Genomic DNA, 21813 nt, shown 5'->3' with positions numbered 1-21813 from the left:
ACACATCCGTCTCTGTGTCTCTTTCATGTATAAATGCTCATTATCTGTAAACCAACACATATTCAGACCACAGACATACTGTACTAGTGATTTTTGTGTTGGGTCTTGACATCCCTACATTTTTTATTTACACATGTAAGTTGGCCCAAATCTGCTTTAGATCCTCTTAGCATGTCTGCAGGAACAAAATGCCAAACATGCTTTTAAAGATCAAAATGCCATCTTCCACATTATTAATGTCTGAATTTGAAGAGAGAAAGCTGTTCTATCCAAGTGGTGGTAAATATTTAATGAGAGTAGGTAGGCTTGAGTATGCAGTGGTTTGACATATTACGCACTTATGTTTTGCTCTTCAAATCTGACAGTTGATTAATGATCTAAAAAGAAGACTAATTCTAACAAAATGACAATATGTGTATTGTTTACTAAAGACAGCTGATATTTCTCCATTATTACTCTACATAAGTAGTGTATAGAACATTTTGGGTAACACTTGCACACAATTGTATACCTCTATATTGAATATAGGTGTAGTGTAAACTACTTACTACAGCTGGTTTTCAAATGTGTTTGAAACATTCAATTGCACAAAACAGGACAATCATAATTTCACACCCTCTGGTAACACAGGTTACAAGAAACAATATTTACCTGAAAGCAAAATCACTTTCTCACTTTTTGTTTTGGCAACCACTGCTTATAGTGTTTTCATGGTTCATAACCTTTGACACTATAGACCTATAGACCTATACCTTTGTGTGGATTTGCACCATCCCTGAGATTATGAGACACAAAAATGGGCAATTAGCCGAAAAGAGAAAGTAATGTGAATCGAAATGGAAATCAGTTTTAGTGAATATTATTAAATTTGCATTTCATTGTAGACTATATCTCTGTTATGAGCTATATAATCATATACTACAGGGATTGTCTAATTTTGCATGTGACAGGGGACAGGCTAATGGTCCCTTTAAAATTCTGTTCACCATTTTTTACACAGCGGGGTTCTTATAAGTTTAGCATAAACAGCTGAGCGTATTGTACAAAAGAGCAATTCTTAATGCATTTCTTAATACGAACCAATTATGTAGTCTATACTTACGTTTGTGCAAAATGTAGTAAAAAGAAACTAAGACCATATGATTTGACCTATAGCATATGATATTGAGCATTTTAAGAGCGCAGAATAAGGACTGCACGTCACAAACATAAACATATACAGGTAAGACACCAGTAAGTTAAATCCATCATGATAGAGAAGAGAGAGGGGAAAAAAGAAAAGGGTTTTGGAGAAAAGGCATTTGGGATGAGGCTCGAGGCCTGAGAAGGAGGGGTGAAAAGAGGAGGTGCTCTGTGAATGAAATGATGCTGGGAAAGGGTTGTGTGTGTGTGTGTGTGTGTGTGTGTGTGTGTGTGTGTGTGTGTGTGTGTGTGTGTGTGTGTGTGTGTGTGTGTGTGTGTGTGTGTATGCAATACACATGGATAGCAGAGGAGGAGGACTATTAATGTGACAAATGACGATTTCATCTACTGACTGCAAGCACAGGAGTGCATTAAAGCTCTGTAAATCATGAGTTCAGGGGCAACTATAACATGCTGAGGAGGGGCGGGTAAGCAGAAATGTCAGAGAGCCGAGGTAGAGGAAGATGCACTGTAGTGAAATAGAGGGATTATTTGGAACTTTTTGCATGAATGCGCAGGAGGGTGCAAGAAAGACTTCTAGATAGCAGAAAGTGTGTCATGTTGCGTGTGTGTGTGTGTGTGTGTGTGTGTGTGTGTGTGTGTGTGTGTGAGACAGACAGACAGACAGACAGACAGACAGACAGACAGACAGACAGACAGACAGACAGACAGAGAAAGACTTTTATGATCGCTAGCATGTGCAGCAGGGCACTTAGCAAATCGTCCTTTGTGCGACATAAAATGCTAATACTTTGCTCAGCAGGAAGTCATGTGATTGACAGCCGTAAAAATCTGGAGCATGTTTTAACACTGATCCGGTGTCTAAATGTGTCAGCTGGCAACAACGAACTGTATTCTGTACGACACACTGAAAACAGTGTGTTCCTACGAGGTACTTGTGTTGGTGCTGCCGGTTGCATTCAGTATTTTCAAACATAAATATATTGGAGCTGAAACAATTTATTGATTCAGGAAAAAAAGTAGTTTTTAATATCTTTGCTTCATTACTGTAAATAGAATGTGGTCAGAATGATTAGCAGCCTTTATGATGTGCCTTATTGTTTCATCTAGTATTCATTTCAATTGTTTCATCATGTGCTAATACACAAAACTTCAACAACTTGCTCTTCCTTTGTGCTAATGGAAAAGTGACTCATAAAGATATATATTTTTTTCTTTTTATAGCCCATACTCCTCCATCCCTCATCCACTTTTAGCAGAGTGGAGCTAAAATCTGTCTGCGGCCATTTTGGCTTCATAATGGACACCCCAGGCCCATTATACAGCAGACAGCCCACTGACAGGAGGCAGGAGTGCTCCACAGTCATTGGCGAGGATGATAATGGTGGAATAATGACTCTTAAATGTTCCCCCTGAAGTGGACAGAGGCCATCACTCATTCCCTGCTGGCTATACAATGTCAGCAGTTCATATATATATATATATATATATATATATATATATATATATATATATATATATATATATATATATATATATATATAAAAACGAAGACAAACCCGTTTCTCCAGGACACTACGGTTGGTCTCGCAATGCAAATCTTTAAGTGCAGTTGACTTTTCTCGCATTAGTTGCTTATTGCTCAAATGAGATCTGAGTCATCAGTCAGTCAAGCTGATGTGAACTATGATCTTTTCCGATGTGTGAGAATGTTTTGACTGAGAATATGGATGGTAGTGATGGGTGGAAGAATTCTAAAAAAGTCAATCAATCTGCTGTAATTAAAGGAGTTGTAATAGGGAGATGCAAACAGCAGCTGCTCCCGTTGGGAAAGAAAAGAGTTAGTAATCTATCAAACCCATTGTGGAGACGCGGTCATTTTGCTCTCAGTGATTGTGGCTGATTGAGTCATGATGAATTCAGTAGGTGGATGCATTTTTAAATGCATCTAATCATCACTTTATATCTTTAAAACCCTGATACAATTTAAATTAGAATGAGATTTTTTGCTCTGCTGTCAGCAAATTCTGAGACTAAATCAGAGAAGAGGCTATGGCATTGTAAGCGATTTTTTCATATTCCTACACTCATAATTGAAACCATTAAAAAGGACATCTGCCATGCACATTCGGGCTGATAAACAAAAGCACACAGTATTTTTCTGCAGAAGTCTCATCAGACCAGTTCAGTTATGCACGGATGGTCCTGGGAGAGGGAAAATTAGCATCAAGACACCAGGCTGAAAGAAGACATTACAACTTTGTGCCACACAATCTGTTTGCCCGTGAAAACATGATGTCATCACAAGTGTCTTGCCCTCATTTTACCAATGTAATATGAAAGGAAGAAACAAACCACCACACCACTGATGTGGTGAATACTGCATAAATTGAGGCTGTCTCAGTGATTTCACAGTCTAGATAAGACGGTCTCATTTAGTTTGCTCTGACTCAGAGCACAATCCTAGGATTCCCTACTAACATAAATGTGGCACTATTTTCACCACTCTACCCTCAGTGACAGTGGTGTAACTGTGATCTGATTGTTGACAGCTTGTACTACATTATTTTGAATTAAATATCTGTTTTGTATCATTCAGAAGCCGTGGGAAAAAATGGCTTTGAGTGTATTTTAATGCTTCTTCTTATTTTAAGGATGAGCTCCTACTTATTCCATCTGGATGTGAAATCCATTAAATAAGGAAACCTCATGATGTAAATTAAAACATGGTACAAACTAATTAATGTTTGGTGACATATGATTGATTTTACAAAGAAATGTGAATATACTAACTGCACAATTTACATTCTTTGAAAATGTTCCAAAGTCAGAGCAATTAAAAAAAAAGTGAAATATAGATCTTCCATACATATCGGTGTGCTTAAGTGTACAAACTCTGGATCACACTCCTCGTCTTTTCAGTCCAAATGACTGATTACAAGATCGAGGGCTGTTATTGACGTACCCGGCCGCTAAATTGGTCATTGATGGTTTTTAAGCATTCAGCAGGGACAATTGGCACAAATTGTTGTTCTTTATGTTTTAGCTGCGAACAGATTCTTAACTGATCCGCATCACCCTCAGCTAAGAGCAGACCGGATGTTGTGTCATTTCTTCATTATAAATGGGCCCTTCCACTCTGCTTTTGGCAGCTTCCCCACAACATTATAGCTCTTCGCCACGCGGAAAGGAAAAATGAGAGAGATCAGTATGGCAGCTGGACCACAGCTTAGCTCGAAATTTAAGTGGACAGCAACATTCACCTTCAGTAAGAATTAATCGTCTCTCCGTCGCTCACTCTCGTTCTCGGACATGGTACTTTACCCATGCCTGCACTCCTGTCAGACTAAGATAAGGGTACATATCCCTATCAATACTATTGATGCTAAGTCTGCCCATGTCATCTGAACTGTGAAGGAGTGTCTCCCTGCTGTAAATTATACCTTCTCGACAGGTAGAACGGCAGTAGATTCTGCTCATAAACAGGGAGTGGACACAACCACATGACCTGTAGAGTACAGCACAACCCATCCTCTGACAGTCAGAGAGGTACCACATATTTAACATATTTAACATTTAAATAATTTACCCTATAGCCATTTAAAATTAACGCTAAGGCCGTGACAGATCCCCTCTGGGTCCCTTCTTGCTCCTTGGCGGTATGTGATACGCTTTAATGACGTAATGCCTCTAAGCAATGTGTGGAAATCAATTGCAATGCTTTATCTATCCACCAGTAGGGACAGTGATTATGGAAGCTGAAGCGGTTTGATGCTGTGAGACCGCTTTACTTCAAGTTTGCCCATTGCGACTCGACATTTACATTGACCCAGTTTGCCTAAAATATGTTATTTGTTATCATATTTGGTGTATGAAGGTGCATGCTTCCCTGTTGAATTTTTAAAAAGTGTATTTAAAATGATTAACAAGACACCAATAATGTTATCCTATGATGAAATGGTGTTGCCATGAAAAAACTGAATTAGTTAGGATAGTTGAATGGTGTTACAATCATTTAGCTTAACTTCAGTGAAGAATTTAACCTGTAATGGCTCCACTAACTTGTGAATAATTCACTGTGGCAATGTTGCAGTACAAATGTGAGACATAGCTTGTGTCTTTGTTCCTATTTTAAAATATGGCACACTGAGGCCTGTTATTCATATGAAGCTCATTATCTTAACTTCATGTGAGTGAGTCTTCGACTTCACAACCATTTTTTTAAAAATGTAATGCAAATTCTTAATGCAGACATATGAAAAAAAAACATTAGAGATTTATAGCCGTTATCTGAATGCACAACACAGTGAAAAGCTTCAGTAGCTCACAATGGAACTGGCTGCTGCTTTTCTCAGTGTGAAATCAAATCAACAAACACATTCAATAGTCGTATACAGTAAAAGCTTGTAAAAGATACCGTGTTGTGGTTTTCTATTCAACTTGTAGTCAAAGGATTTGCGTTTATGGCAGCTGCTTTGTGCTTTTTGCTCTCGAAGCTGCAATCAATCGAAAAGATGTTTACTATATTGAACATCAAAATGGATTGACAACAAGTGTGTCCGTAGTGCTTGCATGTCTCTTCACTTGGGTCCCTATGTTAAATATACTTTTGAGTTTTTATTATTTCTGACAAAAGAAGATTGTTGCTGTGCCCTGCAAATTTTATGCTGAGGGATATTTTCCGACTGCTGGTACCCGACGGATGAAACTGAAAAAAGGCCTCAAGTCTAAATCTCTGCAGCCTGGGAGTACAGATCTAATGCAACAGAATCCACTCTGTATACATTTGGTAAAAAAACTAACAAAAACAGAGTAGAACTGGGGAGACACAAGCAATTTTTGTTCTGAGTCACTGACTGCTATTTCGACACAGAAACTAACACCACCAGACAATAATACAAACACCACCACTAAAATGTGATACAACTAGCTACCATGCCATGTGGCATCAGTTTCAACTGTCGTGTGCTTCAAAAAGTAAACATTGAAGGGGTGTCAGCCTGTAACATAAAAGACATGATTCAAACCGACCCTTTGCGATGTCTCGCCGCCGAACGCAGACTGACCAATCACAGCGTAGCTTCAGCCAGCTCCGACCAGGGTCCAAAATGGTTCGGCTCAATAGATTCATGCAATCGTTTATGTTCTTTCTTCTTTCTCAGCCTGGTTGGAAATTTCTAGCTGGTCATGGTTACATGCTATGTAAAAGAGATACTAGCTACTGAAGGTATACTCTGGCTGAAGGCATCTCTGAAACCGCTTTTTTGATTTTCCAAAAATGTAATATGTATTCAGACAATGCAGATAGTGACAGTGTGGGCTCCATGGTATCTCTGACAGCTTAATGGAGTAGCAGCAGGGGGTTAATTCAAACATCATACTGATGTCTCATTAAATCAAGAAGACAATAGCATCTACATCAACCCACTTGTGTGTTTCATTGGTATCTTTTTCACTCCTTCCTTCTTTATTTAGTGCTTTCTATTCTGTCACTTTCTCTCTCATCAACTTAGCACAACCACTGTTCCTTCCAGGGCTAATGTGGTCAGTCAAATGAGCATAACATAGTCCTTTGCATACACAATGATGTGTGTGTGTGTGTGTGTGTGTGGGTGTGGGTGTGTGTGTTTGTTTGTTTGCTTTTTCGCTAGTATGTGGCTGATTAGCCTTTTGTCAATTAGCATGCAGCAATGCCTATTGGCAGCACTGGGCTGAACGTTGAAACAGGTGAGTAGAGAGCCTAGTTTTTATATGGCAAACATGCATTTGGGTTGTGTGATGATTGATTTGGATGGTGTTATGGAGAGAGATTGGCGAGCATTGTGGGAGGATAATCATGACTCATTCACCGCTGGGACAGCCGCAGTCTGGGCCTTTGCTTGTCTGCTGGAATTAGAAACATTTGAAAACATCTCACGATCTCATTTGGTAATGTGTCATTTGCTGCGATATCATCTAATTTCTTTGTCTCCCTTCATTCTCCCTGTGTACATATCTCACTCTACATAGGCTATCTACCTATCTTTTTTCTCATCTGATCCATCTGTGTTTGCCTCTCACTTGTCCTCTTCATCTCACTCTGCATGTTGCTCATCACAATCTGCTCTTGTCTTTCTTGTCCCATCTGCATCTTGAGACACCTCAAACATGCAAGATAAATGATGAATTAACATAAGTTAATTCTGTGATGCATTCCTCCTTGCTTGTATTGTGCTGCAGTAGAATAGAAGAGCAGAATGCAATCATGAAGGATTAAATAACACGGCTTTAATTATCTTTTTTAAAAGGTTGTGTTCCTTCCAGAAGTGGTTTTCTTTCTAATTCAACAACAGTGGTCAAATGATGGTCACCAAGTTAACAAATAAATAAGCAAACAGTTTCATATAAGCTAACAAAGAGCAAACTCCTTGTTTTATAATACATCCCAGACAGGGGACATTAGGTTTACCTGACAACAGTGGGACGAGGTAGTTGAAGGCTCGGGAGTCGAACCTCTTTAGGTACCAGAAGGATTTATAGTTCTAGTTTATAGATACAAGTTTTAAAATTCTTCAAAAAAAGGCAACTCTGAGTTTAGTTATAAGACGACTTTATCGGTCTGCGGCAGCTAATGTTTCGGTGGCCATAGCTATAACCCTTTGGTTCTTGGACGCCAGGAAGAAGAAGTCGCCACTAGCAGAGTGGCGCCCCAGCTGTTTGTTGGTTCGAGGTGGAAAGGATGCTACTCCACCGTGGAGGGTTACAGATAGCGTGCACTTTCGTGCCATGTGACAAAGTAACGGCGAAGAAAAGTTGTCATGCAGTTGTTTGTGTCCATTCTTTCACAGCAGTGTGCATTAAAACTATGACAACCAAAGACCACATTTAGCTGCACTTTTTTGTCTACAATTTTAAATATTATTTGTTGGAGGACATTTTCTGTTGAAAAAGAAAAAAAGAAGAATAGTACTATATATCATAAAACATCATGTTGCACTAGATACAACATAAAACTATACTGCGCTACAAAACAAACAATACAACCAGGAACTTTTAGGCAGATTAGCAATGCATTTCATTTTAGATGCCTGGTAATGTTTGGACAAACTATCAGAGGATTGTCCTTCATCACACAAAACTGTGCAACACATGCTGTATGATTTCAACAGTGTTCAACATTAAACATGCATTATTTATGTTATGTTGCTATATTGAAGGATTTTTTTTTCCCAGCTAAATGTAGGTTTAAGTTACTGTAAAGTAATAGGCTCCAGTGCTGTCCTCCACTGGGATAATATTGCATTAACCAATACAGTGGCTTATATGATGCTATCAGTAGTAATCCACTGCATGAAGACTGTAGCCACTACAGTATGTTGGGCATAATACAACAAACACTGACCAGCTCCACTGAAGCTCATGTTGGCACACAAGATCACAGCCACCTGTTTCCACAGCTTGAACAATGCCGGCATGTGTTCAACTGCAAGCCTGATGGCGGAAAAGCATTCACCTGTTTCACAGATTAACTCTTCTGAAGCCAGAGCTTCCATTATTTACAGAGACCTGACTAACGGTAAGGATAACCTTCTTCTTGAGTGTTAAATCAGCTCGATGGGCTGATTCATTCTGCTGAGTTGACAAATATATCAATGTCAAGCAGTTAAAAGACACAGGACCTGTGCAATGTCGCTGTTGGCACTGGTTCTGTATGGTCGGGAACTTCCTTGAAGGACCTCCAGTGATATATAACCAAATTACTGTGAGGCGCTTTAGATAAAGCAAACCCATGGAGATGTGCTCTGCCATTTAACCTTGCAAAATATGAGACAGAGAATTTGAATCAAGGATTTTTTATATTTAAATGGTTTTAGGGATAAAGTGCTGCCAATTCCGATGAGATTTAGATATTGCACCTTTGTGTAGCTTTCAGCCATTTAAATCATCTTACTTTGGTTTGCTAAAATGTGGATACAGTTGCTCTGGTAGACCTCGGAAAAATAACAACGCTGTACAAGAAATATCAGTTTTAAAAAATTATGTCTGGTGATTGACTCTGAAGTTGGCCAAACCTAGGCTGAGCACTACTAAATACTAGACCTGTGGTGAGAAAGAAGACTGTAATGGAAAACCTGTGTTGCTCTGTTGGATGCGTTGGTGTCAGTTTTTACAATATGAATCTGCTTGATTGACTATCTATTTTCTTAGCGAGTGATGTAAACTCTACAAGAGCTAGACATGAATAAAATTGCAATTAACACCAGGAAGATCTTTGGATGAGGGTAATGGTGTGGGTAAAAGTAAACAAACAGCAGTGAGGACCATTCATTTAACTGTTTATTTAACTGTTTCCTCATTCTTAATAACCTTTTCTCTTTGGGGGTCAGCTCGTATACTAGTCATTTGGAATGATTGAAGTACATTTTGCATTGACTTATAACTGACTGAAAGATGATGTTTATCTCTCCTTCATGAATTGCAAAAAGCTTTAGTGATTATCTGAAATTCACATACACATGCTATACGTTATAATAATATTTTTGGAAGATTATATGCCTAAATTGATGTGGTTTTGTAACAATAAAGCACACATGCATGTTATGTAAAATTATATGAAAACAGTTAAAATATTTAGTAGTTTTGGGGCTAAACCTTTACTCTCATCTCGTTAAACTATATAATGACCTTAACTGATCACAAATGTGTCTGAAGATTGAAAATGTATCATTTAGAGCAATTATGCTGCACATAATGGTTCTTTTATTTGAAGGATTGACTTTTCCTTAGCAATCTGCTCCCTGTCCAACGTTAGCACTGTCCTGTTGAAAAACAAATTAGCTCATTATCTCTGGAAGGCTGGACACATAGGAGCAGCAAGCGTGACGAACCAAGCCTTTGGATGTGCCAAGCTGAAAATGTCAACATACTACCTTGAGAATGCACATTAAATTGAGGCGGTAATGGCCATCACAAGACAGAACCCCAAAATCAAGTTCATTAAGGTACCACATTCCTTCCCCCAAAAAAAACATCCAGAGGGATTTTTAAGTTTGCAATAAGCATCTTTAGATAAATGCCAAGCTGTGCATAAAGCTGCGAACAACACCCATCCCTGATTTTATGTTGTAATATCTACTGATGGAGGCATGTGTGTGACCAAGGACTGCCAATTGAAAACACCTTAATAACTCCCAAAAGTAATAACCAATTGAGGTCACTGGTGTCGACACTGGACTCATCCTTCACATACATTACATATCACTCTGAATTGTTTTTTTAAATAAATATTCTTAGTCATAGTGGGTTGTGTCCTGAACCCAATGTACAAAACCAACTTTATCTGACAAATGATATATTTGCCAATATGCACATTACATTGAACTGAATTGTCAGTTACAACTTTTTTTGTGTATTTTCACTCAACCATGTAGTGCCATGATGAAATTGGCACCAAAACTACTTTAACTTAGCAAGAGACCATCAGATAAAGCCCACGCAGCTGCTGGTGTGATTCCAGGAGTTCTTATTGTCTTTAATCCCCAACAGCAAATCACTAATCATTTCTTGAATTAGGATCCCGTTTCCTAATCGCCAGCCCTTCTCTTTGTTCTGTTGTGCTCTGCACTCTAGTTTTTATTAATTTTCCTCTCTTGGGAGTGGAGTTGTGCGCAGAGAAACAACACAATGTGGAATAGAGGCTCCTCATGCATGAAATGAAAGAGGGCTTTGCCCTCCTGGCGGGGCCGACACTGACGTATTCTCTAAAAGGTAAAAGCCTGCATACACTTATTGCATTTTACCACGCTGGGTTAGGGCCACCTTGCAAAAACATACATCCTCCCCACTTAGGCAGCAGTGCATGCTGTCAGCCTAAAACATGAAGGTTCTCTCTGGCAACCATTTCACAACAAGTTCCCTAAGAGAAATATTTAAGATGTAAAACATGTTTGTATGCTTGTGAATTATGGAAATTGTGTTTCCATTTTCTTACATTATGAGAATTTATACGAATGACTAAAACTATAAATATTAAACGCACTATTACAACTTAGATGTGAGTTGGACTTTTGTGAAGGGGTGATGCATTATCAATAACATTATTATAATGTATATATCTGCAGAACATGATGGCACATGACAGTACACAGGAGACAACCTAAGATATGTCTTCTGTCCCAATTGTTCTTTGAACAAATAACTGTCAGTAATTCATCATTTGCTGGAAAGTGTTTCATATTATCTGCACTCTGCAAATAAGGAAACTCTTTCTTTGACAAATGTTCATATTCCATATCTCAATATTATAAATGCAGTCCATTTATTATCCTGATTCTTTGAAAAGAGAGTAATGTGTGGCACATATCTCCACCCTGCAGCTTTATTAAATGGGACCAGTCTTTCTGCCGTGACAGCAGATCAACAGGCGTGACAATATCAGACATTAGCTTTTCAAAACTCAACTCATACTGAAGCCACTCATTAATATCATTCGGGAAGTAATATGATGCAGTAAGCATAAAGTCTGATTCAGTTAGTACATTTGAATCAGTATTAGCAGTGGATATAATTGAATAATGCCACAGTGCATATTGTTTTAGTTATTTTAATAATTCTATCAGTGGTTTGGCCCTGTGTATTATAGTCTCCATTACATCCTGATATGTTGCTTCTATAACAAAAATAATTTCCAATGCTAGATTAACCTAAATGCACTACTTGTATCTCCAGGTACGGCTCAAAAGGACACAGTGCCACATTTCTTTCAGTGTGCCACTTCCACAGGTGGCAGGGAAGACACGCAGGCCAAGTCAACAGTTGAAGATACTGAGGTAAACGTGAGCAGACAGAGAATCTCGTGGAAATATGATCAGGTTTATGTGGTCCCTAAGTAAACTGTCATCCCCCATATTGCTTGAAGGGAGTTGGCAAAAGTAGGTCTATTACCATGTTGATAACATCAATTTGAAGTGTCAGGACGGGGTGAGCTAATACCCGGTCTTGCGAGGCTGCTCACTCGTCTCCTCAGCCTCGAGTTTTCCGCTTTGATTAAAATCACAAACCAGCCAGTCTTCCGCACACCTTTTCGCCCCACTACACCGGCTCGCATACGGTTCAATTTTGGTCTTCTTTGGCATGAGACACAGGTTGAATTGCTGTCTTCTGATCGGTACTCCAGTGATCACTGCTCTGAATGACCCGGCAGACCTGAGCTGCCATCTGCTAGAAGACTCCAGTTGCCTCTGTCCCATCTCTCAGATCCTAGCATGTTCTGCGTGTGATGTTTCTAAACCCCATCCCTTGTGTCTGTCTGCCCAGCATCCCCACCTTTCCTCTCCCTGGTGTGCATTCTGTTCCATCCTTGAGTCCTGAAGGATTGGATCTCCCTACAGCTGCATTCATCTCCAGTGCATCAGTAGTTTTCACCCACAATGTAGTGTCTGGGATAAATCATCACTCAAAAGCTATGCAAGCATATTTTTCCTGGAAAAATAATAAACCTATTCTACAGCTAAATCGAGCTACTGCTACATTTTCTGTCTGTCATACAGGGGCAGGACCACCTGTCAGTACAACAGTATCAATACAATATTCATGGCCCCTCATCAGGCTCACAATTCTCTGCCTGCGTCTAATTAAATGTATGCAGAGAGTACCAGAGAGACTCTACATTGATAGCGGTACTGCACAGCTGTAAATAAAGCACAATCCCTGCAGGAATTCCCTAATCTACATTTTCCAAGGCCCTATTATACAACATACCAAAAGATTATGTGAAGATATGAAACCCTGGATAACACAAGGTATGCTCGTGTCAAATCTTTTGAATACAAAGAAAACAAAATGCACTAAGAGGCATTTGTTTTTTTATAGTTAAATGCAGTTAACATAAGAGTATTAAAATATCTTATTTTCTTAGTTCCGTATCTATTCAGGCCTCCTACACACTACTTTAGATTCAATTGGACAGCTGTTTTTTGCTTTACCATCTTTTATTCTCCCTCTTCTCTCGTTATTTCTCCCTGCTCCTCTCTTACTCTGCCCAATAGCGCCACTGTTCAAACCCTCCCTCACTTATACTTTCTCTAACTGTGCGCTACTCTCCACTCCTCTCCAAGTCCTGTTTGCTCCTTGGATGTTGCCATCTCTCTTCCTCACCCTTTCCCTCTCGCTCTGTATTGTAAATGAGTGCAACAAGCAGGCGAGCACTAGATTTCCCACTGGCTTTGTAGTTGTTTAGCCCCGAGGTCAGAGAGAGAGCCGAGTGAACCAAGATCAGCTGCTCCTCATGGGAGCGGACAGCTTAAAACATTTTTTTAATATGTTTTTATTCTCCGCATAGACATAATGAAATAAAGGAAACCTATGTTATTCAGGGGACAGTTTGACATTTTGAGATACAATTCATACATTTTCTCGCTGAGAATTAGATAATGATTTATACAGCAAAATATGGAGCTTACAGCTGAAAAAAGACCAGCTTGGGTCAGTGCTTTGCAATACTCCTTCATACTTTATTAGAATGTAAAAGTCCATGGGTTTCATAGAGAATTAACATTTTTGCTTGAGTTCATCCACTATTGCATGAATTCCACTGAAGAATCCAGATTTTAACAAGGTGGAAAGATCATCTGGATCATGCCCATAAAGAACCCCATTCTTCAGTGCCTATCTAACAGCTAATAAGCAGACGCCCTCCTGCTTGTTCTCCTCCTTGTCTTCATCGTATTCAATTTACAAGCCTCTTTATATGGGCCCTGTGATGCTAATTGGCCATTCCCACACTCCTCTCTACTAAGAACCTGCTGCAGGTAGTATGCGGACCTCGACAAGGATCCTGCAACTCCTACTTATTCCTTTAAAAAAGGAGAAAGTTAATGACCTCTTTTCCACACAAAAGCCTCAAAGCCCCAATACTACGGCGCATGTAGCAGGTAATGCATGTCACGCGGTCACTGAGCTCTCAACAAACAAATAAAGGATTTGTTCATTTTGGCACAATATCACCAGTGTGAACATTTTAGTTTAACATATTGCTATCGGCTTTGAACTTGTCCATTTTAGGGAGGATCAAACAAACAATGTATTGGGTTTTAAAGTAATGGTAAAAGGTGGAAGACTGGCTGATGACACATTGAGCAAGATCTGGGGGTCCATCTAAGTGCAGCGTTACTGGATGGAGAATGATTGTGCAAGATTGGTGACAGGTATGGTCACGCCAAGCTACCCAGCTCCATCCAGAGCCCCTCTTGCTAAGTGCCTGTTGGTGTCCCTCTCAACCATGACTGATAAGTGGAAATTAAAGCTCCCTTTGAGGGAGGGACAGTTTTCTTATATCCCCACTGCAGGCCATCTGTTTTAAAGGATAAAGAGTGAAAGACAGCTTTGAAGTCTGATACCTGATTTTATAGACTGCAAACCTGTACTTGATTACGGCTGTATTTAAAACTATCTGAGTAGGTCTATCATGTATTTAAGACTTCATTTTATCACATGCCATTTGTTTACCCAATAAATTCTGTTGGAAAAAAAAATCCCCTTTCCTTGTGTCTATATTAGTTATTTTTAGCTTAATATATTTTTAGACAAACTACTGAACGATCTGAAGCATTTCTAGGCAGTAAAACACCGTTTGTGCTTCCTGAATTGTTGGTAGGCACAGCACAGTGTAGTGTCTGCACCTAAATAGATTTAGAGGTATTTGTGGATGATGTCAGACTTTTTTTTCACCCCGTTTCTACTTCTTCTGTTTTTTTTAAGTGTGTTGCGACGTGGAGAGCTTCTGGGAATTACGTTTACGATTATTTTGAGTCTCTCATCTACTGCCTCAGGTTTAATTTAACACCTTCTTTGCTCATATTTTGTATGCCTGTTCCAAACACTGATTGCTCTAGGCTTTCTCTTTTTTTTTGGTGGTGTGCACACAATCAGATCTTTTATTGAATGCCAGAGTGATTAAAAAAAGGAATGTCTAAATATGTTTAAAAGAATAAAAAAAAGCAGTTTGATTTGTGCTGTCAGGAAAAATTCCACTCACATCTAGTCTTCATTTAATGCCACACATCTGCTACTTTTATCAAGTTCATATCTGTTTCAATCACTGCCACTTTGGTTCATTCACCATCTGTGACGTGATCAGACATTTAATACGAGTAGAACTTGGCTATCTTACCCTGTTCAATCCCCCCGGCCTATTTGTTAGGTGTCAGTGACTATCTACCTTCATCCCTTCCCTATTGTGTTTGCTGGCTCATGCTGCCAGGAACTGAATCTGTCAAATGGCCGTTCCCGTAGGGTAACAGCAGAGCTCTGCATTTTGTTAAATCGATCCTGGGCGACGCATAAAGAAAGACAGAGTAAGAGAACGAGGATGAGAGGGCGAGCAAAGATATTCACACCACCAGGTAGCTAGTTAGAGGGTGATGCTGAGGAGCAAGCAGACAACTTTGGAATGACGGATCCCACACCTTTGAGACTTATGTGAAAAAGAGGGATGAATATAAGCTGAATGGAAAAGAAGGGTAAGTGACAGTTATCAGATTTTATTCCATCATACAGCAACAGCAGTCATCCCATTAACATGTAACATGTGTGCTTTACCTTTGACAAACCCCCGACACCTTTCCAACCCACATACATACTTGGTACAGACTACCAAGGAACATACGAACAATGAAAGGCTGCAGGTCTTCCGTGTGTCTGTGCTAACCAGGGTGGAAGAAACAAAGATTATACCTCAGTAAAGAAAGGAATTGACAGAAAAAGCCTAGAGGGAAAAAGACCCAGTAGAGGAGTGGCTGACAGAGGGAGGGAAAACCAGAGAGAAAGAGAGTACTGCAAGTCAATTCTACGCATTTTTAAAGCAGTGCAGCCGGCTGGCAGTCTGCACCGAGAGCCATACATTCTCATTAGGGACCCTGCTGCTGCACCAAACCTACATCAGCAGAACCACACACACACAAAATGTTGGGGGGGGAGTCGCGTGTACAATGGAGGCCTGTTTGCTGGCAGTGAAAGTGTATGCAAGTGGGCCAAAACCGGAATAAGTCTAAAAATAACACAGTGACAGCCATAATATATTGAAACTAAAACAGTACATGGGAGTCACCTCTCCAGACTCTTGTCCAACCCTGTGCAGAGAAAAATATCATGCATCCTGTAGACGGTTAATAGTACCTGCGGTTATGCGTTTGTCAGATGTGGCGGAAAATTGGATATTATAAATTATATGACAGTCATCGGAATTGCCAGCTTCTATTTGCACAGGCGGAAAAAAGGATTTTCCATCACAAACATCGTCGTCTCTCTTCTTTAACCCATACACAGACACAGGTGCACACCCACGTGCAGATACCCACAGAGGGCAAAGTGCTCTTTTGTCTGACGGTTTTGTAGTTACTCAAGTGATGGAAAACACACCAGCGACCTGACAAGGACAGACAGAGACATCTCTCTATCTCGTTCCCTCTCGCCCCGGGGGCAGAGATAAGAGCAGACATTTTAATTTGCGAGGTCAAAACAAACGCGTCAAGACTCTGCTGGCAGGCCCAAGGAAACCTAATGGGCTCTCAAGTACTGCACTGACAGGAGGAACATCAATCTGCTGTAGTTTCTTATGGTCATCGTTTTCTAATGGGTCTTGCGCCAAAAAAATATTTAATTAACTAAAACAGAGAATGTAGCAGATAAGTACTGTCTGAGTATGATATACTGAAGCATATGTGATTTACAGGGGTCAGCTATTTTACACTCAATGTAGATCGAAGATGAAAGGAGGAGTTCAACATTTTGGGGATACTGACATTCAAAGCTGAGAGTTGAGTAGAGTTGAAAGCACTCTCATATCTGTCCATTAAATATGAAGATACAGCCAGCAGACAGTTCGCTTAGCTGAGCATAAACGCTGAAAGCAGGGGGGAGGGAGGAGTTTGCATGGCTTTAACTAAAGGTAAAAATAGTTCAACCAACCAGCACCTAAAAATCAGTAATTCCCAAATAAATTATACCTTGTTTATTTAATCTGTACGAGCACATAATCCAAGGATAATATTTGTTGTGACTTCCTCGTCACTGTGAGGTTGTGGTCAGTCCCTTTTCGACAAGTCAACAAGTACATGAGCTATTGACAGCAGGCAGCAATCCACACTTTCATGAATACAAGTTGGGTGAGAGAAGTGAGCGTTTTTTTTTTTTTAAAAGGAGAGGATTTTAAATTGCAACAGATACATGAATTACATCTCCTTTTTTAAAAGTGCCATGGTGGAAACCAAAAGAGAGCTCTAGGATTTTACAGAGCACTACGATATTCCCAAAAGGCGAGGGGAATAAATTCAAAGGGAAGCTCATCAATCAGTCCCCATTCAACATCTCATCTACAAGATACCACTATTACTATTCCTGGGTGGAACTGCCGTGCACAAATAATAATGCATATTAAGCAGACATTATGATAACAATAATATCACAGAATATTCAGAAAGATGAAATATTCACCACACAATGCCTTTGCCGTGATTAACACTCAACACAGCAAAATTGATTGCCACTTACATTGATTTCAATATTTGTTATGTACTTGGTGTGCACGGTGCAGCCTGTGTTATCTAAGAAATGGGAATATCAAAATGGAAAAAACCTTGATTGGGACATCCCTACTTGTAAACTGCTTTTGGCAGAGACATGCAGCCTCTCCCCCCTTTCCCCGTCCCTTCACCAGCGCTATACCTGCAGGCAGTGAGTCACATCGGCAGTGAGGAGGACTGAGGACAGGAGGAATGATTGATTCAGGCTCAGGTTTGTTCTTCATTCCTTCTGAACTTCACTCAGTATTGTGATGTCGGGGATATTGTTTATTTTATTGACATTTTTTTATTTTTTCCCAGTGAGACATTAACAAGTTTGTATAGTTGTTGTGAAAGATTGCCGTTTCTACTCACGCAACAATATTTAGTTATATTCAAAACATATTCTTTTTTCAAACAATGTATTAAAAAATGGTGTATTAATGAAACATAATTAATAGGAATATCGATAAAGAATTAAACCGATAAAGTATTATCGATAAGCGCGGTATTCGCCGTGAAATCTGACTAATACCAATCTGGCAGCTGCGCTGCTACGTTGTCTTCCTGGTGACAAGTTTGGTTATTTTAAAGCTCTTCTCGGAGTAGGCGTACTGTAAATAGTGTTTCAGTTGATCAGAGAGGTGCTCAAACTGCCCAGAGTATAAACAGCAGTGGATTTACAAATAATGCACTTGGCAAGGTTAACTCTCACTGTGCCAAGTAAAACTATTTGCTCTGTAAACAGTGTTTGGAGGGGTTATTGCCCTCGAGTTGCTTCAATATATTTTCCAACATGAACAAAATCCAAAACCACATGACAATAGAAGAGGCAGCAAGTAAAGTAAGTCCACTCAAGAAAACAGAAATCTTGAAATCTCAAAATGAATACAAAAGCAAAAGCAACGTTTAAAGTGGAAGCAAATCTGCAAACAAACAATATAAAACAGCCGTGCAACAAGAAACAAGAAATACAACAACACAAAGCAAACGTGGGGAATCTGACTCTCAAAACTATTTTTATTTTAAATACTTTTACATTGAAAAACAATTGAACATTAAACTTAAAGACCGGGGACAGATTTTGGCATCTCTATACAGTAACTTGAAGAGAAAACTATTGGTTTAAGTCTTAATTCATTAATTATTCTGGCTTAAGTGACCTTTGGGGGAATCTCGATACAACAAGCAGAAACAACCAAACTGAAACCTTGAAAAGAAATGATAAAAAAAAGATGTTTCTAACAAGACTAAAGGAGTATGTGTAAATCATACTCTTGCAGTCAGCCGTGTACCATTCGGCCATCATAACTTCTGCAGATGTTCTACTGCCTTTTAAGGAGAAGTAAATATTTTTGATGAGTTGAAGTAGGGCAGCAAGATGTGCTAGTGTGAATTTAAAAAGATATAGAAGGAGTTCATTTGGAGCTTTCTTGATGTGTTCCCTGGTTGGTGAGAGTCTTCAGTAATGAGCAGGTTTAAGGTTTTTTCGTTCCCTCATCAGGGAGCTCTGAAAAAGAAACTTTATTCAGGCTGACAAGTCAGAGGTGCAGAGAAAGGTAAGCTATCCGTGTGTCATTTAAAGTAATGCCAGGAGAAAACCCCTGTCTTCTGAGGCCAAGATTTAAGCTGCAAAAGCCAAGACTGATAACAACCAAACACAACGCCTCATCAAAGGACCCGTGTAGATTCAATACTGAAGAGGATACCCACGCTGGTAATCTGTGTGTTTTTCCACCATTTTCACACCTCACTGGGCTCGGTTCTCGCTAATCACACGTCAGCATTATGTGCGTGAATAACAAAAGTGTCTAAACCATTGAAATGTTTTAGCAAATTGATCCTTATCAAACGCCTAACAATCATTGATCTCTGTCTAATCATTTTTATATCCGATAAGTGAACCATTTCAAGGGAATTTAATTGACAAGAAGTTATTGACAAAACTCTTCACTGTCATTCTCCATCTTCTCCACTGATTTAAGCCAGTTAGACAGAGAGACAAGAGTGAGTGCGAGGGAGTGCAAGTGTGTGCGTGCATGCGCCTGTGTGTGTTAATTTGCCTGAGGGGACACAAACTGAGCAATGCCATGTTTCATTTTGTGTAAATACCTTTATTTGATTCCTCAAGATCTGAACATATCTGTATCTGAACAGATCTGTCATTTAACTTAAAGAGAAGCACTTGTGTTTTTGAGTAAAATGCATGATTTATTTTGACAGTGAATTACTTTTCGGCAAAGACGTCTGTCAACTGTTTGTGGAGTTTTAGTTGGAAAGCAATAATCCCTCTCTAGTGATGGATCTTGGTCATGGCAAAACAAACTCCAACTGCTGCACCCACTCATCCATCCATCCTTTCACCCATCCATCCAAACACAGGGAGGCGGACAGACACGCAACAGAAAGAAAACAAAGTTCACTTCCACTCTGATGGATTGGCAGCTGTGGGATCCACACGATTGTAACTCAGCTAGTGGTTACAGGACTGGACGGATGGCTGAATGAATGGGTTTGAAAAATGAACTCATGCTCTCCAAACCTAGCAGCAGAAGACTGTTGTCCAGGAGAGAAACTCTCGACACAAGTTTATGAGGAAGAGTCTGTGTTAAATAATACTTTCTTTAGTAAACATGGCTCTCGATGTGATTGATTATAAACTAATCCCACTGTGGACATTGTGTTTTGTAAATTCTTGAATAGGTATTTTTCATCAGAAAAATGTACAACTCAGACTTTTTATGAATACAAGTATTTACGGCAAGTGTATTGTGTTTATTTTTAAATTCATTGTCTATTAAGATAAGAAGAACAAGCTATAATGGTGTATTTGAGTGAGTACAGAGAATCAAAGTAGACAGTACACGGCCATGTTCTGATGACATCTCATCTTTTGTGATCAATGTAGTTACCTCAAATGAGCATCAGTCGTTTTGCTGTGTGCAAGAGACACAAAAAAGAAAATAATAAAAAAAACAGCCTGAAAGACACTTATCCATTTTCATTTAAAAGACAGCAATCATCTTGAGACGGTTTAAAACTATAAACTCTTGGCATCGTTGGCATTTTGCACAATGGAGTAATAACGCATCATTGCGTCTATGAAACATCTGTACAAAGTACAGATTCTAAAATGATAAAGCAGAACTCATTTGTTGAAACACTTTCATGTTTTGTTTCTCGGCGTGTGCCGATTGGCGATGGGATCGTATACCGATGATTAATGAGATGATCGACATTTGTTTTTTCCTGCTCTTGTTTTGTGGTGATTGTAACTAACTTGCTATCAGGACTAAGATGTTATAAAAAGTATCTCTTGAAGATGCGCCCTACTTCCTTTGGAGATGTTTTCGGATGGCAGGTCTGTCCACTGAGCCCTGTTATTCAGCACAAGTGAGGAGTGAATTTTAAATCTTTAATCGCAAACCAGTTTTCCGTCTCTTTCCCGTGGATCCGATACTCCACATCCATATTCCCCACATGCCTGCTCGTTATGGATAGGGCTGTAGAAATGAAAATATGGAAATGGAAAGATGGCACTGAAGGTGGACTGTCATTTTCTGTAAGTTGTTGATAACAATTTCAATTTCTATGGATATAATTTGGATGGAGGTGATAATAACAAATGTAGACAAAACATGACAGTGACAATGTACCAAAAAGACTTCTAATGTTTAAATATTTTTATAAAATGTTGCAGGGAACCTAAAGGCTCTATATACGCTCCATCAGAAGCAGAACCACGGTTTGGATCACTTATCGGCAATCTTAAGTAACCACAATTGGGTGATCAAGATAGAAAACCATCAGTCAATCCCATTTGTTTATGTTATTCTGATGTCATTTATACAATTACTTCTCAAGCAAGATTTTCAGGCGTACTTCAGAGGTAAAATTGGCAAAGGCATGTCTGTAAGACAACAGCACAGGACAAAATCATACGCATGGCTCCTTGGTCCTGGAGTTGGGGAGAAGAACAAGCCCAAAACTGGCAGTGACCACAGTGTTAACAATGCCAAAGCAAAATGCTGCACTAATCCCAATTAGGCTTCTGTAATGAGGGGAGCCTGCACACAAGGAGGAAGTGCCAGGCTGCTTCCCCAAAACCCAATTACACAGCCATCCAGGCAGG

The 21813-nt window shown here is 39.4% G+C and overlaps 1 protein-coding gene across 5 annotated transcripts in view; it reads right to left on the bottom strand.

Annotated features, from left to right (window-relative positions):
• grid1a (glutamate receptor, ionotropic, delta 1a) overlaps positions 1–21813 on the bottom strand; it is a 192092-nt gene that overhangs the window by 80654 nt on the left and 89625 nt on the right. The window contains exon 2 of one of the 5 annotated variants that reach the window (XM_068568254.1): positions 20594–20617. The exons of the other annotated variants lie outside the window; for them this stretch is intronic. The gene's annotated coding sequence lies outside the window, so the exon portion shown is untranslated. The remainder of the gene's footprint in view (positions 1–20593; positions 20618–21813) is intronic. 5 annotated transcript variants of the gene reach the window in all.

Source organism: Clinocottus analis, unplaced genomic scaffold (genome assembly GCF_023055335.1).
Source record: "Clinocottus analis isolate CAN_PGR_092001 unplaced genomic scaffold, fCliAna1.0.p SCAF_8, whole genome shotgun sequence".
Classification (NCBI taxonomy): domain Eukaryota; kingdom Metazoa; phylum Chordata; class Actinopteri; order Perciformes; family Cottidae; genus Clinocottus; species Clinocottus analis.
Note: the sequence above shows the minus strand (reverse complement) of the source record. Positions and strands in the feature narration are given on the sequence as shown.